Genomic DNA, 16,166 nt, shown 5'->3' with positions numbered 1-16,166 from the left:
CATGGTGAGCATTTTTAACTGGCAACTGTTGTGGAACATCTAACATAGACTGATTGCTATTGATAAAAATAACTGTGTGCGACACTTCAGTTTTGACTTGTAGTGATAGTCCATGACAAACTTGATAACATCCCTTTAGCCTTTAGGCCTTAAGAATCCATGTTTACAGCACTTTGTTCTATCTACAGTAGTCATCTTGACACTGGGTTTTGAGTTATAAGGGACTAGATAGGTTACTCGTATTGGACGAAGTCTTTAATATTGTCAGGAACTTGAACCGTGTTGATGCTTTATTTCTCTGAACAATTATGTCATGAACTAATTGTTAACATATTTTTCAATGATTGTTTTTTATGTATATGCTGGTCTTTCTGCAATTGAGTATGAAATATGAAAGCCATATATTAAGTATTCGATCAAGTTTTCAGTTTTTATGTGAGCAGAATGTTTGGTTGCCGATGAGTAGGACCGGATTCTTCTTGGTTTGGTTGTCTTCCTTCAAGCTTGTTTGGACATATTCTTTTAGTCAGTCACTTTATGCCTTATATCTGTGCGTTGGCTCTAGGCTCAGGGCTAGCCTTAATGTACAGCCTATACCGTATTTGGTTGATTTATTCATAAGGACAATGATGCCCATATGTTCGGAGAAGCTAGTAAGACCTGTCTACCACCAAAATCGAATGACAAGCCACTCTTACTCTTATCTGTTATGCAGGTTCAGTCAGAATCACTTCCTTCATTCAAAATGTATGAAACAAGGGTTTGGTGCCCTTTGAATGCCTTGGCTTGGACGATTGGACCATCCTTTCCTTGCTCTTCATAACAACTCTCTGTATCACAATGGCCATTTTGATCATTTCTTTTCACGATTGCTGAAGGTGGTTACTAATATTGCTAGGGTGGGTACCAAGATCCAGTGGTCGGGTTTGTTTGTAAGGATAGTACCGTCCCAAGGAATACAAGTACCCGGCCTTTAACAATCATGTTTCTTTTCATTTTGACTATATTTTCTTTTTCAGTTGCATATAATCCAAATTTCCTATTTGGAGCACATAACTGCAGGCTATGCTTCAGAGGCAAACATAGTCTAGTGGCTGGTTTCTCCAAGCGGATGATATCAGATGTGCACACCCTCGAAATCTTTATTTATTTTCTCTTCTTTTTGTAGGAAATAGATTTTATTAAAAACTTCAAAATTGCATTTGTCCGATGGAAAGTAGTTAAAATGGCCATCCATTTACAAGTGCCTTTTATTTAATCGTAAGTTCCCAAGCAGTGGAAGGATCCTGGGTTCTGACCGCGTGCCTGTTGAAGAATGCTCATATCTCTCATCAAAAGGTGCTATTATGTCTGTCTAGCAAATCCAAGTGCCTTTTACAGAAATTAGTTGTTTTATCTGTTATCTATAATCATGTTAGATTATTTATTGAAAAGAATTTATTTGTCAAATTATTCTGGACTTTGAAACAGAAGCCCAGAGAACATGAGCTTTTATATACATGGGAAATCATTTTGTAAATACCAATCCATTGTCAAATTATAACGTGTAATCTGAATAATCTTACAAGTTTATCTCTAAGTTTATCTATTAAGATAAAATCAAAATTCTATTTCCACAAAGTCTAAACAAATAGAAACGAAAAAATAGGTTCTTGAGAAAATCTCACCTTTCTAGGCCAAAAAGTTGTGAATAGATTGAAACTCCGAATAGCCAAATTTTCATAATCTAACTAATCACAAGATACAGGCACCCCTAAATTCAAACCATGATGTAATTTTAATCAATAAGGTTATCTTTGAAAATGTACACTTCAGCTTAATATACAACAAATGGTATTTAAGAAAATGATGGAAACCCTAAAAATATGAAACAATGTAAAAAAGAAAGGATTTTCTCAAATGTTGTTAGCTCAGAGTAGTTTAACTGGATGGATGAAGACTGAGAGAAAATTGAAAGAAGATTGAGCGGAACTATGCTCTTGGATTTGAGTTTTTTTTCTCTTCGCAATCTATCTCCCTTCCCAACTTTATTTCTGATTTTCGTTTTTTCCAAAGTAAGGAATTATAGTTTTCAAATCCACTCATCCTACCAAATGTGAGCTAGAAATCAATTGTTCAGTTTTTTGGGAAGGTAGGTTTGTTATTTCAATTGATCAATTTTTTCCATTTTGATTTAGACTTTTGAGATGGAAATAAGAGAATATGTAATGAATTTTTCTCAACTAAAGCATGTATTCATGGGATCGACCGAAACTACGAATTTACCAATTGGGAGGAAAAATCAGGACTTGTCTTTATCTTTGCTAACTTAGCAAATCTTCATTTTTATAATACAGTACAAAGAAATAGGCAAAAAAGTATGCATAGCTAGGGTACAACCCTTACCATAACGACACATCTCAATAATAAGTAATTTTTTTGTATTGATTTTGAGTTGTGCCTGTTTGTTTGTAATAATTATATAACGTCACATTTTGTGGTTTATTTTATTTTTTTGATCTTTCATGTATTTTAACCAGGTTTATGCTACTAATAAGACGATCAACCACAACTTTTAATTTATAATGTTACCCATTTTGTAGCGACAGAAAATTAACATAACCTATTGCTACTCATCAACCGTCACCACCCTACAAAGCCGTCTAATACCATTTATTTTTCCATCACAACCGTCACCTATCTCCCGTTGGCCGTTTGTCATACTTCTAATTTTGAATCACAAACATCATGAGTAAAGTTTTGGCTGAACCACAAAATTAATATAGCCTATTGCTACTCACCAACCGTCGCCACCACTACAAAGCCATCTAATACCATTTATTTTTCCACCACAACCGCTACCTACCTCCCGTTGGTTGTCTGCCATTAATTAATTTATTCCATTATATTTTTTATTGTTATAATCGGTTGTATTGCAATCAATTTTATTTTAGTGATTAAAAGCATGATTTATACAACCGGGTACTAAAGGTATGAGGTTACCGTTTAGGTGATCCGACAGTTATGATCATTTTTTTCTAAATGGTATGGTATCATCCTCAAAATATGATATACGTTTTTTTCAATCGTGATGAATAAATACATCTTTCATGGTACAATGTTGCCAGTGTTTCAAATATACAGAACTAACAATGTCCACGACTATTCACCAACATCACCATCATAAAACCACCATCGACATTATTTTTTCTATCACCACTGGTATTATCGCCTCCACCGCCACCGCTTCTAACAACCACTACTTCTTCCACTACTAACCACTAATTTCTATCTTATATACTAATATAAAGAAAAGAGCTCTTTTTGGTAAGAGAACCCCTAAATTACTTAGTTGTCCCTATTTTTTACATATTTGCATAAATACCATTGTTTTAAAAATAGATCAAAAATTTTAAAAACTTAATATCTTCCAAAATATACACCGGATTTTTAGAAAATTTATATATTTGAAAATTGCTTTCAATTATCTGCATAATGAGTACAAATAAGAATAGTAAATTTTTGTTTTAGGAAAAAAAATTCATGGCTTTCAAATTTAGTATTGCTGGATTAGTAAAAATTCAAGCATGTGCATTGCACATGTGTCCTTACTAGTTGATATAATTAAAATTATTTATTAGCGTCAAAATACATATTTATTTGATTAATTAAGAGGACATTTAATGATGAAAACCTAATAAATTATTCATTATGAGAGATTAATGAGATACTAATTAATAAAACACTCATAATGATTAATTTTAATTAGAGCAAACCACAACCATGGATTTAGCATTCCTCTGAATGCATCCTGACCGCTCTTTATCTAGGCTAAGTTGTCCATGCTATGCTTTATAAACTAGACTAGGGCTTAACCTGTGCCGTAACGGCAAAAACATGAATTTAAGTTGAACTCGATCTTCCTATATTGTTCAAGAGTCGTCTATTCTGAGGAAATCACCCACTTTTTGAGTTTACACGGTGCCTAAATTATCTGCTGGATTTTCCTTCCATCTAACATATATAGTCAAAGTTTAAAATTTTAGTTGTCCTATTTGATAGGAATAATATAAATTCCAATGTGATTTTTTCCGGAAAAATGTCGTTATTTACTACATATAGGTGATTTTGTTAAGAATAAAATAGCGAAAATAGGCTATTTATGGAATCAAGAAGATATTTTAATCTAAAGATTATAATTCTTCCTATATATATTGGACGGAAGGAGTAATATATTTCGGTAATATTTTTTATTATTATTGCGGACAAACTTGTCGATTGGTAAGCTCTTCATAATCAAATAGTCAGAGTAATTATGTCACATGTCTCCAAACTTTAAATTACGTAGCATGTTTTCATATTTTTTCCCAAAAAAACTTGTACATAGTTTCTAAATGATGCTCTCAGGTAATGTTTTTCTTCTTATTGATTTAAACTAAGTGGTTGTGTTAAAGTTTTATATTAACTGGGCCAAAAACTTAGCACCTATCAAATCATAAGGGTAATCAGTATGTCATAGAGGATCCTCATATGTCATAGAGAATCTCCATGGTGGTTGTTTATTCACATAGATAAAACTTGGCGAGAAATCTTAATTATAAATAAGCGTTCACAATCCAAAATGCTTGCTCGAATGAATCGAACGGCTTGCTTAATAATACGAAATAAAGTCGACATAAGAAACATTTATTTTATGAGCAAGGAGAATACAACAGCCGAATACCAAACACATACACCTAACACACGGGAACCATCAAAATGTAAAACACTGTCCAACCAAAGAAAAATTCATAATTTTATTAACTCGACATGACACGGAATTATAAAAAAAACCCAGCTCTAAAATAAGATGTCATTTCCTTCTCCATATCCCGGTGTCAGTCAAAGTCCTCCCATTGATTCTGGGACCAGAGCATCCGTTTCATTTACATTTGTATATTTGGTTAAACTTATGAGCCACAATTTCAATTTCAATTTCAATTTATTTATTTTTTTGAAAATCATTGCTTACATTTTTTTTGTTTTGTTTTGCAGTATGTTATCATTTCCAGGCTTCATGTTTTTCTATTCCAATTAGAGTACCTTGTAATTTATAATGCTCCCTTATTTGGAAGGGAGTTGAATTTTCCTAGTTATCCAAATGATCTTGCACCTATATAGTGATTTTAAAATTGGTCATGGAAGTTTCATTGGAATAGTAAAATAGACTCTATACATAACGTTCTTGCATAAGCTTAGTGATGAATGGGTAAAATAGACTCAATAAAATATGTACTTCACAAGATTGATTTCAATGTATTGTATGCATAAAAGGTCACAAATAAGTACCCATATATTTAAAAGATATCCAAACATCTTAAGAAATATAATAATCAAACAAAAATTGTATTTTCTTTTTTCATGACTTTATGCTAGAATTTTAAATGTAAGATGACCATATATAGATGGCATTTTTCAATGTTAACATCTTAGATATATCATATCTCATTTCAAGTAAACATAACTACGCTAGAAACATATTCCATGGATAGGAAAAAAAACACGAAGTGGATGTACCAAAATAAGTATTGGCTTTGCAACAGATATAATTTATTCATCTATGTCTAGGCTATTAAATATTAATGGATATGAAATTGAATGAGTATAAGTAAAAATATCAATTACACTTTCGGATCTCTTGAGAAAATTTCGAAAACGTATGATTCTGATGAAAAAGTTTCCTCTCCGAAAATGCTCCGTCCGGAAAAAATAAAAGAAAAAGAGTTCGTATAAAAAATTTCCACATAAATTATTAAATTAGGAATCACTGAGAAAAAATAGAGTTAGGGTTTGGTTTTCCTCCATGAAACATCGATGGATACTTAGAAACACCCAAATATATAAAAATATAAAAGGAAAAACGTAAAACAGTGTTATACCGAGAAACTAAAAATAGATGGGAATTCCATTTCTCAACATTATACGAACTTTTTTATGGTTCTTAAAAAAATGTGAGTCAAAATTTAGTGAACTTAATTGAAATAGGTATTTTTAGCTTATCAATTAAAATTGTTTGGTCCCGGATTACTTATCAGAATAGTTGGGTAACGATACAAACGGCTGAAAGTGAAAACCTTCTTCTAGCGGGAAACTCAAGAAATTGTGAATAGATTGAAACCCTGACGACCTGTGATAGCCAAATTTTCATAATCTGGCTCATCATAGAATACATGCACCCCTAAATTCAAACCACGAGATTATTGTAATCAATAAGGTCATCTTTGAAAATGTATATTTCCGCTGAATATACAACAAATGATATTTAAGAAAATTATGGAAACCCCAAAAATATGAAACAATGTAAAAAAAAAAAAGACAGGATGTTTTCAGATGTTGTTAGCTCAGAGTAGTTTAACTGATCACAGATGTACATTTTGGTGGATGAAGATTAAGAGAAAATTGAAAGAAGATTGAACAGAACTATACTCTTGGATTTGAGTTTTTCCTCTCCGCAATCTATCTCTCTTCCCAACTTTATTTCTGATTTTTGTTTGCTCCAAAGTAAGGAATTAGAGTTATCAAACCCACTCATCCTACCGAATGCGAGTGAGAGAATCAATTGTTCAGTTTTACGGGAAGGTAGGTTTGTTATTTTCAGTTGATCAGATTTTTCCATTTTGATTTAGACTTTTGAGATGGAAATAAGAGAATATGTAATGAATTTTTCTCAATTAAAGAATGTATCCATGAGATCGACCGAAACCGTGAATTTACCAATTGGGAAGAAAAATCAGGACTGGTTTTTATCTTTGCTAACTTAGCGAAGCTTCATTTTATAATACAGTACAAAGAAATAGGCAAAAAAAATTATACATAGCCAGGGTACAACCCTTACCATAACGACACATCTTGATAATAAGTAATTTTTGTATATTGATTTTAACTTGTGCCGGTTGTTAGTGATATTTTCGATGGATCAACTGAAGTTGTAGGTGGTAACCGTGAAATTCATCTCGGAATATGCAGAATGTTTGAAGGTTGTCCAGTGAGTTCTCATGCACTATAGGGCTTTGAAATGCCTTATCCTCACTGCTACTAACTTTTTTACTCTTTGTGATTGAAGGTCTACTTCAGCAACTTCTTTCTCTGAAATGGACTGAGCCAACACTTGCGGAATTACTTGCACAATATATAGAAGCATTGGGACCTTTCCTAAAATACTTCCCTGATGCAGTTGCTGGGGTCATCAATAAAATTTTTGAACTTCTGACTTCACTTCCTATTGTTCTTAAGGTGGTCCCTGGTTTTTCCTCTATTTCCTTACTGTTTTTCCTGCTTTGGTTTACGTTCCATCACATGCAAGTCAAAGCATTGCATTCTTATCTACTCTATCGTGATTATTATCTATTGCCTGATTGCTTAGCAGGAACCTTCAGTGAATAGTGCTCGGCATGCACGATTGCAAATTTGTACCTCATTTGTACGCATTGCCTTAACTGCTGACAAAGGTCTCCTTCCTCATATGAAGGTGAGATGGTATTTTCCATGCCAATATCCAGCAATGGACAATGTGAAGTTACTCTCGATAGTATGACGGCTTGATTGGTACTAAACAGTTGCACAGTGAATAGTAGAATTCATGGAGTATCATATATTTGTGAAATGATTAGGAATAATATGATGTCACAGATTCACAGTTGTGTGATTTATGAAAAAAAAAACTTTTCGAGTTCGATAATGTAAACCTATGACAACTGATGCAAATTTTGTTACGTAAACCTGTGGATTTAACCATTATTCCATTATCTATAAAGGTTATTGTTAGAAACTTGCTTTTGTTACATCGTCCATCAGTTTGATCAAAATGTAAGCAATCATTATACTCTGTTTTTTTTTTCTTCTTTAGGGAATTGCTGAAACCATGGATCATTTACAAAAAGAAGGGCGTCTGTTGCGTGGGGAGCATAATATTCTAGGTGAAGCACTACTTGTCATGGCTTCTGCTGCTGGGTTAGTACTAGATTGTGGAAACTTTAGAGTTTTAAGTTCATGTTGTGTGCTTTGCCTTTATTGGTAATTCCTGTTTTATCATGGAATTCGTTGGAGTTGATATTTTTTGGATTACTGATATCTGATGCAGGATCCAACAACAGCAAGAAGCATTGGTTTGGTTACTTGAACCTATGATGAAGCAGTGGACTCAGATGGAATGGCAAAGTGCTTATTTATCCGATCCTTCAGGTCTTGTCCGCCTGTGCTCTGATACACAATTTATGTGGTCGCTTTTTCATAGTGTGACATTCTTTGAGAAGGCTCTTAAAAGGAGTGGATCAAGAAAGAGCAGCTTGACTTTGCAAAATGGCTCCTTACAATGTGACAATCCCATGTCTTCACATCCTCTGGCATCTCATCTAGAATGGATGCTGCCTCCTCTCCTAAGGGTATGTAATCACATGTAGGGAGGGCCAGTAAGTTGTTTTTGTTTGTTGACAGTTGTGCTCCTTCCAAACTTGATTAAGTTGTATTGGGTTAGCGAAATGTGTGTATATATCTTTTAATTGACATGATAGATGAGTTTCATACTGCACCCACATCGTACTAATCTGGAGTTTTAATTTTTTGACTGTAGCTGCTCCGTGCTTTACATTCACTTTGGTCTCCACCTGTAATGCAACTGTTACCAGTGGAGTTGAAGGCAGCAATGAGTATAAGTGACGTAGAGCGAACTAGTCTTCTTGGGGAAGGAAACGTTAAGGTGTCAAAGGGAACATTGACTTTTACAGAGGGTGCTCAGAACGATGTGAATGAGAATGATGTTAGAAACTGGTTAAAGGGTATCAGAGATAGTGGGTAAGTACACCCTTAGAGATGATTATATGTCTATTCGTCAAACAACTAAGGCCATTCCCGCAGAGTACTGTTGTTAATTCTTTGGAATTAAACTTTCATCTGCGTCTATCACGTAAAGTAGATTTTGGAACAAGAATTTGGGTGCTCCTACTTCTACATCAATGTTCTGGTGTTTCTTCTCTACGATCTCATTATTTAGACCAAAATTTTTCTTTGTAATCAGCTTGCAGTTTTAGCAAAAGAAGCTTTGTGTCTAATGAATGTTTTAGCAGAATATTATTCTTTGTTTCCTACTCATATATTTTCCATGATGTTTTAAAGGTTTTCTCTGTTACTGACAATCAACATGTTTTCGTTGACTGAAGGTATAATGTCTTGGGCATGTCAATAACTCTCGGGGATTCCTTTTTTAAATGCGTGGAAAGTCAGTTTGTCGCTGAAGCTCTTCTAGAGAACATACAGTCAATGGAGTACAGGCATACAAGGCAGCTAATCCACTTGGTTCTTGTGCCCTTGGTCAAGTTTTGTCCTTCTAATTTGTGGGAGGTGTGGATAGATAAAATCCTGCATCCATTACTTCTCCATTGCCAGCAGGCTCTCAGTTGTTCGTGGTCTACCCTTCTACGTGAAGGTAGAGCAAATGTACCAGATATACCCAGAAATCTCTCCGGTTTAGACTTAAAGGTGGAAGTTATGGAGGAAAAGTTGCTTCGAGATCTAACTCGGGAAGTCAGTTATCTTCTTTCAGGTATAGCTTCTCCTGGATTAAATCATGGGATTCCTTCAATAGAACACCTTGGACATAGTAACCGTGGGGAGATGTCTACTCTCAATGACTTGGATGCATTCTCTAATGGGGTAAATCTGGAACACCCTGGACATCATATACTTCAGCCATAAATATTAACCTTTAACTTGATTTATTCTGGAGCCTCATTTCTCCTGTGAAATTTCCGTAGTCGATCAACAAAGAGGTTAGCAAATATGAAGATGATTTTCATGTTTACTTTATGCTTAATAACTTCGATTTTGTTTGCAGCTTTCTCTTAAAGCATCAAGGTCCAGCCCTTCCTGCCTTACAAATAAGCATAGAAGCGTTTAAGTGGACTGATGGGGAATCTGTGGTTAAAATTTCATCTTTCTGCGGAGCGCTGGTGCTTCTTGCTATATCATCAAATAATTCAGAACTCCTACAATTTGTTTCCAAAGATTTGTTTTGTGCAATTATTGAAGGCCATTAGCCCTCGAGTCAAATGCTTTTGCTAGTGCAGATCTTGTTGGTATCTGTCGCGAAATTTTTGTATTTCTTGCTGATAGAAATCCGTCTCCCAGACAGGTTAGCATCCAGAATGAAATTATTATGTCATATTACGTAAATTTTATTAGTACGAACCTTCTAACCATGCTTGTGAGCTGTACAGTATATTGGTTTCTAAAAAAATTTGCCGCTTTTACTTGGAATCTTACATAACACGAGTGCAAATTTGTGCACTCCCTAAAAAATGGGGTGCATAAGTACCCCTCTTTTCATTGGGTAGTTTATGTAGAAAACCACTATGTTGTTTTCATTTCTCCCATTTCCAATGCTAATACAAGTTAAAGCATGGTGATTTTTAAAATGAATTACCCAATTGAAAGATGAGTACTTGTGCACCCTAGTTTTTGAGGGTGCACAAATTTGGATTTATAGCATGTCAGGGGGTTTGTACTCTATAGCCTTTTACCATTGCTATGGTTTCCGTGGGTTCTCAGATGCATGAAATAAAATAACGACAACTTGGAGGTTACAGGAGGTTACCTGTAATTTTAGCAATCCCTGTTCGGTAGTCTTTACTTATTAACCTGACGTGCTTGAGAAAATGAACAAGATAAACTGATCTCAGTTTTATTTTAACTTCTAGATACATCTGAAAACCTAACAAACATGAGGAAAAATCAGTTGGTTGTGCCCATGACGTATTTATGTAACTAAGATGGTGCAGTGTTTTCATTTGTTACCCTCAAATGATGGGTTTTATCTCACTACTCGATTTGTATCGAAATAGAGGGAGCGGGGATAGTTTCAGCAGTATTGTCCGCATATGAAACAATATGTCCGCATTAATGGCTCTAAAGATATAGCTGTATTTGTCTCGGTTTTGGTGCTCAATTCTTTTCTATTGTTTACGACTGTCTGATATTCGACCTACTCATTTATTTTTTTATAATTATATTGACATAAAGAATAATTTTCTCGCTTACAAGATGTGTGAGCACACACAAATCACGAAGGCATCCGAATGCTCACAACCAATCATCGTAATCTAGAGTGATTTGTGTTGATGATATCCTAGTGTTGATTCCTTGGCTCAAAACCTTCGGGTTTATCATATCCTCATCTAACAATTCCATGCGAGGCGTTTGTGCACGGGATATAGGTAAAAACAAAGAAAGCAAAACGTACAAGTAAAGATCCATGGGGTTAGACAAGTATAAAGTGTTGAAATGTAAACAAGACCGAGGTTTACGTGGTTCAGCACTAAGGCCTACGTCCACGGGGTTTGTTGTTTCACTATATTCTTCACGGTTACAAGAGTAGTCGAATGACTTTTGGGTTTACATGTTTTTCTCTTCTAAAGGATTACCTTACACTCGCAATCTCTCTCTCTTTCCCTTCCTGATTTTTCCGATCCCCCTTCCTCTTGGTGGAGAGGGGGTATTTATAGGGTTAGAGTGTGGGACCCATCTCTGGAGGCCGTTGGAACCTTATCTTCTAGTTTCTTGTGTCCATCACGCAGAGGTCTGTGTTTGCCACTTGATCACGCAGAGACATCCTCGCTCGTCCCACGGGTTGATCGACACGTATACTGCTCAGAGTGTTTAATGAGGGTAGTTGAGATGCCTGCTCGTGTCATACAAGTGTCTTCTGCCCCTGTCACGTCCGTGTCAGCTAACTTTCTCTCCACCGTTGATCTTAGCTTCTTTTGGGATGAGATAAAGTAACTCCTTGGGGTTTATTTGGTGTTCCGTAGTGCATCGTATTTTGATGTCCTGGCCTGCATGCTTTCCACGTATTTTTCTATATACACGTGTCTGATGGTGAGATATATGTATACACAATTTGCCCCTTTTCTTCGGGCTTGAATGTTTTAATGGGTGCCCTGAAGAAAACAGTCGTTGCATATTCTTCTATCTCTCCTAATAACTTTTCCTAGATACTTGGGCACGTCTTTTATTTGTGCATTAACTGCTCATGTAACGGGCACGTTTCCCATTCCTTCATTAATTTCCTTCTCTTTATTTCGGGTATATTAAGGAGAGAGAATTAATTTCATTCTTCCTAAACATTCTCTCAATTTTAGTTCTTCGTTCTTCAGCCTTTAAATTCTCTGTCAGTCTTCATTCTTCAGCCCTTAAATTCTCTATCAGTCTTCATTCTTCAGCCCTTAAATTCTCTGTCAGTCTTCATTCTTCAGCCCTTAAATTCTTTCCATTGAGCATTAATCACGCTTGCCTCCTCTTTATTTCTGATTTGTTCTTTCTGCTGTTGTTCTTGCTGGTAAGTTTTTCTTTTCTTTGTTTCCATGGTTTTACGCTATGTTGATTTGTAAATTTTCTGCTACTGTTGTTCCTTGTTTGTGATGAAGAAGTTCTTTCAATGCTTGCATGCTAGTTTGTCCCTGTTCTTCGTCTTAAATCAAGGAGGCCATTGTTAGGGTAGGGATTTTATGGAATTTTGATCATGTATGCTAATTTTAGGGTTTCTGCGTTATCGTGTGTGGGTTTCTATTTATGTGTTTTTTTGATCGTTGGTAATGTCCTTGAGTTTGTTTTTGACTTGTTTATGATTAATCTTTTTGCAGCCATGTCTGACCGTCCGCGGCTTCCTTATCAGACTCCTGGTTCTGGTCTATCGAGATCTCCTCCGCATAGAGAGTCTCAAGATGATGTTCGTAGAAGTCGAGTTTCTTCTGGGGCGAAGGCCTCATCTTCTAGGGAAGAGGTTCCTTCGACCAATCTTTCTGGGTCTCGAAGGGTTGTTGATCGCGCGGTGTCTCGTCCGCGGGATGGTATTAGGAGTACGCAGTCACCGACCCGTGTTGTCTGTTTTGATGTTCCTCCCTTACGTTCTGTAGAGCCCGAGCGTCTGCCGCCCCCTCCTACAACTTCTTTTAAGGGAAGAATACAAAGGTGTGTTCCGAGGGTGAATCTTCAAAAATCCTTCTTTGAAGAGAAAGGCTTCCGAGGCGTTCATTGGTTCATCCTCCCCCGAGGAGGATGAGGCTGCCCCATTGATACGCAGCGTTTCGGTCAGCAAGAAAAAAGTAACGTTCAAGCATATTGATCTCGAGATTTTCAAGGAAAAGCATGAGCTTCAAGCCTTCGAGGTTCGTTTCTATGCCCCTGAGGATGATATTACTTATGAGCTTATCTCAAAGTATGAGTTCGATGAATTTCATTTGTTGACCACGGTTGGTGCGTTCGAAGCTGGTCTTATGCTGCCGTTGTACAAGTCAGGTGATTCCTTCTACTATGATGTGCTTGCTAGTCGTGAAGGCTCTTCCACCAATACTCACAGCCGTTCTGTATCGCAACTATCGGGGAATTATCTCCGCGCCCTGAAGGAATGCTATCTGCGGAGTAAGGGAGACGACAATGACTTGTTACGTTCCCAATCCCGCGGAGAAGGAATGGTATACTCCTGAGAATTTCAATAACTCCTTCGGTGATTACGTCAACAGTAGGAACCGTAAGCCGTGGAGTGTCAGCCTCCGGAATCTCGCTGCTCCTCGGGGCGAAATTCGTTTGTTAAATGAGGTCAGCGATGCCAAGCTGAAGTATGTTCCCGGCACGGAGGGGTCTAGTCAGCGGAAACTTTTCCCGGCCCGCGAGAGGATCAAGCGCGACCATGACTACGAGTGGCACGCTACCGTTATCGAAGTGGTTGGTCCATGGGCGTACGGTTGGATCCTGGTCCCCGCGGTTGGCGTCCTACTGAGAGTAGCAAGCCGCGTGAATCTCCTCCTGCTCGTTATGGAGATTTCTGTCCCTGGCGTTTAAACTTCGCAGGTATGAATTTTCCTTATGCCCTTGACGTTGTGGAGGGAGACGAGGAGGAAGGTTCTGGTGCTATACTTCCACCGAGGAGTGCCTCGACTGCTCAGGTACGCGGATTCTAGCTGCGCTTCTCTTCTTTAGAAATTCAACTGTTCGGGAAAAATAATTCTTTTTGTGTGTTTTAGGTGTCGAAGAAGAAAAAGATTAAGCCGAAGCAGTCTTCTACCATTGTGATGGGTGAGGCTGAGGCCCATGAAGAAGTTACAAGTCCGGTGAACGAAGAGTTTGCTGAGGATGAGGAGATTACAGATGGGGAGGAACGTACTGGTACTTCCCCTATCAATGTCGAAGAAGAGGTCTGTGGGGTCAAGATGGTGATGAAGGGAGAAACAACGCCGGTGTTATTGGTGATATTTCTGTCCCTGTTGGGGATGCCACGGAGACTCTCCCCACCCTTTCTCAAGAGTTTTCTTTTGATCGGCTGTATTCTACAGGGGAGTTTATGGATGATGCCCTCGATTTTCCTGAGGACTTCTCTCTACTGTCCCCCAATGATGATTGGGATGTCCTCGGGGTGCTAGTAACGGAGACGCTGCTGTTCAAGATGGTGGCGCGGAGGAGCATGGTGCGCATGTGGGTGCCGACATTTGTGCTGATGGGGCCGTGTCAGAAAAGGGGAAGTCGGTGATTGATTCGCCTGCTGCGGATCTCCCTCATTCGCCGACATCTGAGGGTGAGGACGCCATAATGGATTGGCTCAAGGAAAAGAATCTGCTATTTGTCCCTCATCCCGCCCCTGTTGTTGCTGGTGAAAAGGATTCTGATGCGTATACCCGTCGTATGATGGAAATGTCTTCCAAGGCGCGGGTGTCTGAGGCCTGGGGAAGAAATTTGAGTGTTCCCGAAGCTACCCTTGTGTCGGAGCCTCCTACTTCCGTTGCAGATATGATGGCCATAGCCGACGGGTATCAATATGGCTTTCCTCAGCAGCGTGTCTTGGAGGTAAATTTTCGTACGTACTTCTACGTGACGATCCAATTCTTCGGTGAAATAATGTTTTTCGTCTTGATGTGTAGATGATGAGGAGTGAGCATTGTAACCACGTGCTGTATCAGTTCTTCAAAGCGAAATCTCTGAAGCTCGAGGCTAAGCTTCGTCACAGAGAAAAGGAATTATCTGCGGCTGAGGTGGAAATAGAAGCTGAAGAAAAGCCTCAAGGAGAAAGAAAAGCTGGGTGAAGCGGAGGCCAGTCTTCGTTCAGAGCTTGTTGTGTTCGCGCTGAGTTAGAGCAAACTCGCGGCCAAGTTTCAGCTTTCACAGGTTTGGTTCTTTTTTTTCTCTTTTTCCCTCGCAGTGTGTCGTCATTCCTCTATTTCTTAGTTGTTCTGTCTGAGTCTCCCCACCCTATCTCCAGTGGGTGGTGTCCCCGAGCTGATATGGCTTCGAAACGAAAGGGCACGGCAGAAATCTCGTATTAAAGAACTTGTTCAGAAAATTAAAAGTGAAGCCAAGAAATGGGATGCTCGGGCTGAGGTATGGCGCGCAAGGCATGTTCAGATGGTCGACATGCAAAATCTGTATAACCATGACCGTGCTTTATTTAATGGTACGCTGCTGTGGACACGTGATAGTCTGCGGGAATCCCGTGAGCGTACTTCTTTGTTGGAGTCTAGGATACAACTTCTGGAAGAGGAATTACAAAAGGCTCGATCCCTCCCTTTTCCAGGAGTTGAGGATAGTGCGCGGTGTCTTCAGAGAAAGGGACAATGCCCGTGCCGAAGCCAATGCTCTAAGCAAGGCCCTTGCCGCGTCCCGCGTTGAAGTAGCTCGTCAGGCTGAGTCTGAGAGGAATCTTGAAGTGTGTATGTACAGATTGAGCAAGGGGGTATCAGAGATAAACAAAGAAGTCGACCACCTTCGTCACATGGATTCGATGAAGCAGGTAGAATTAGATGCCAGTCAATTTACTCTCACCAACCTTCAACTAGATTATAAGAAATTATCCGCGGAATATGATCATCTTGATGAAGCGCGAGATGCGGTTGTTAATGAGTATGAAGAGCTTCGGCTTGTGTCGAAGGTATAACCCTATTCCATCGAGTGTGATTGTGTCTTTTCTGTGCTAACTCCCTGGTGTTGTCTTTTTCAGAACTCGAGGGACAACTTCGCGTTGCAAATGAAAAACTTGAAAAGGCTCAATCTTCCTTAGCGCAGCAGGAAGAACAGACTAAGCATTTTAAGAGTTTGGCGGCATCCCGCGAAGAGGCCGTCGGTGCTGCTTCTAAAGAAGTGAGTCGTCTGTCTTCATTGTTATCCCAGCC

General features: G+C 38.1%; 1 pseudogene; it reads left to right on the top strand.

Moving 5' to 3' along the window:
* The first annotated feature begins 6,901 nt into the window (after window positions 1-6,901).
* LOC113352359 lies at window positions 6,902-15,252 on the top strand (annotated as a pseudogene).
* The last annotated feature ends 914 nt before the right edge of the window (window positions 15,253-16,166 follow it).

The sequence above is a fragment of the Papaver somniferum genome, chromosome 2, assembly GCF_003573695.1.
Source record: "Papaver somniferum cultivar HN1 chromosome 2, ASM357369v1, whole genome shotgun sequence".
Taxonomy (NCBI): domain Eukaryota; kingdom Viridiplantae; phylum Streptophyta; class Magnoliopsida; order Ranunculales; family Papaveraceae; genus Papaver; species Papaver somniferum.
Note: the sequence above shows the minus strand (reverse complement) of the source record. Positions and strands in the feature narration are given on the sequence as shown.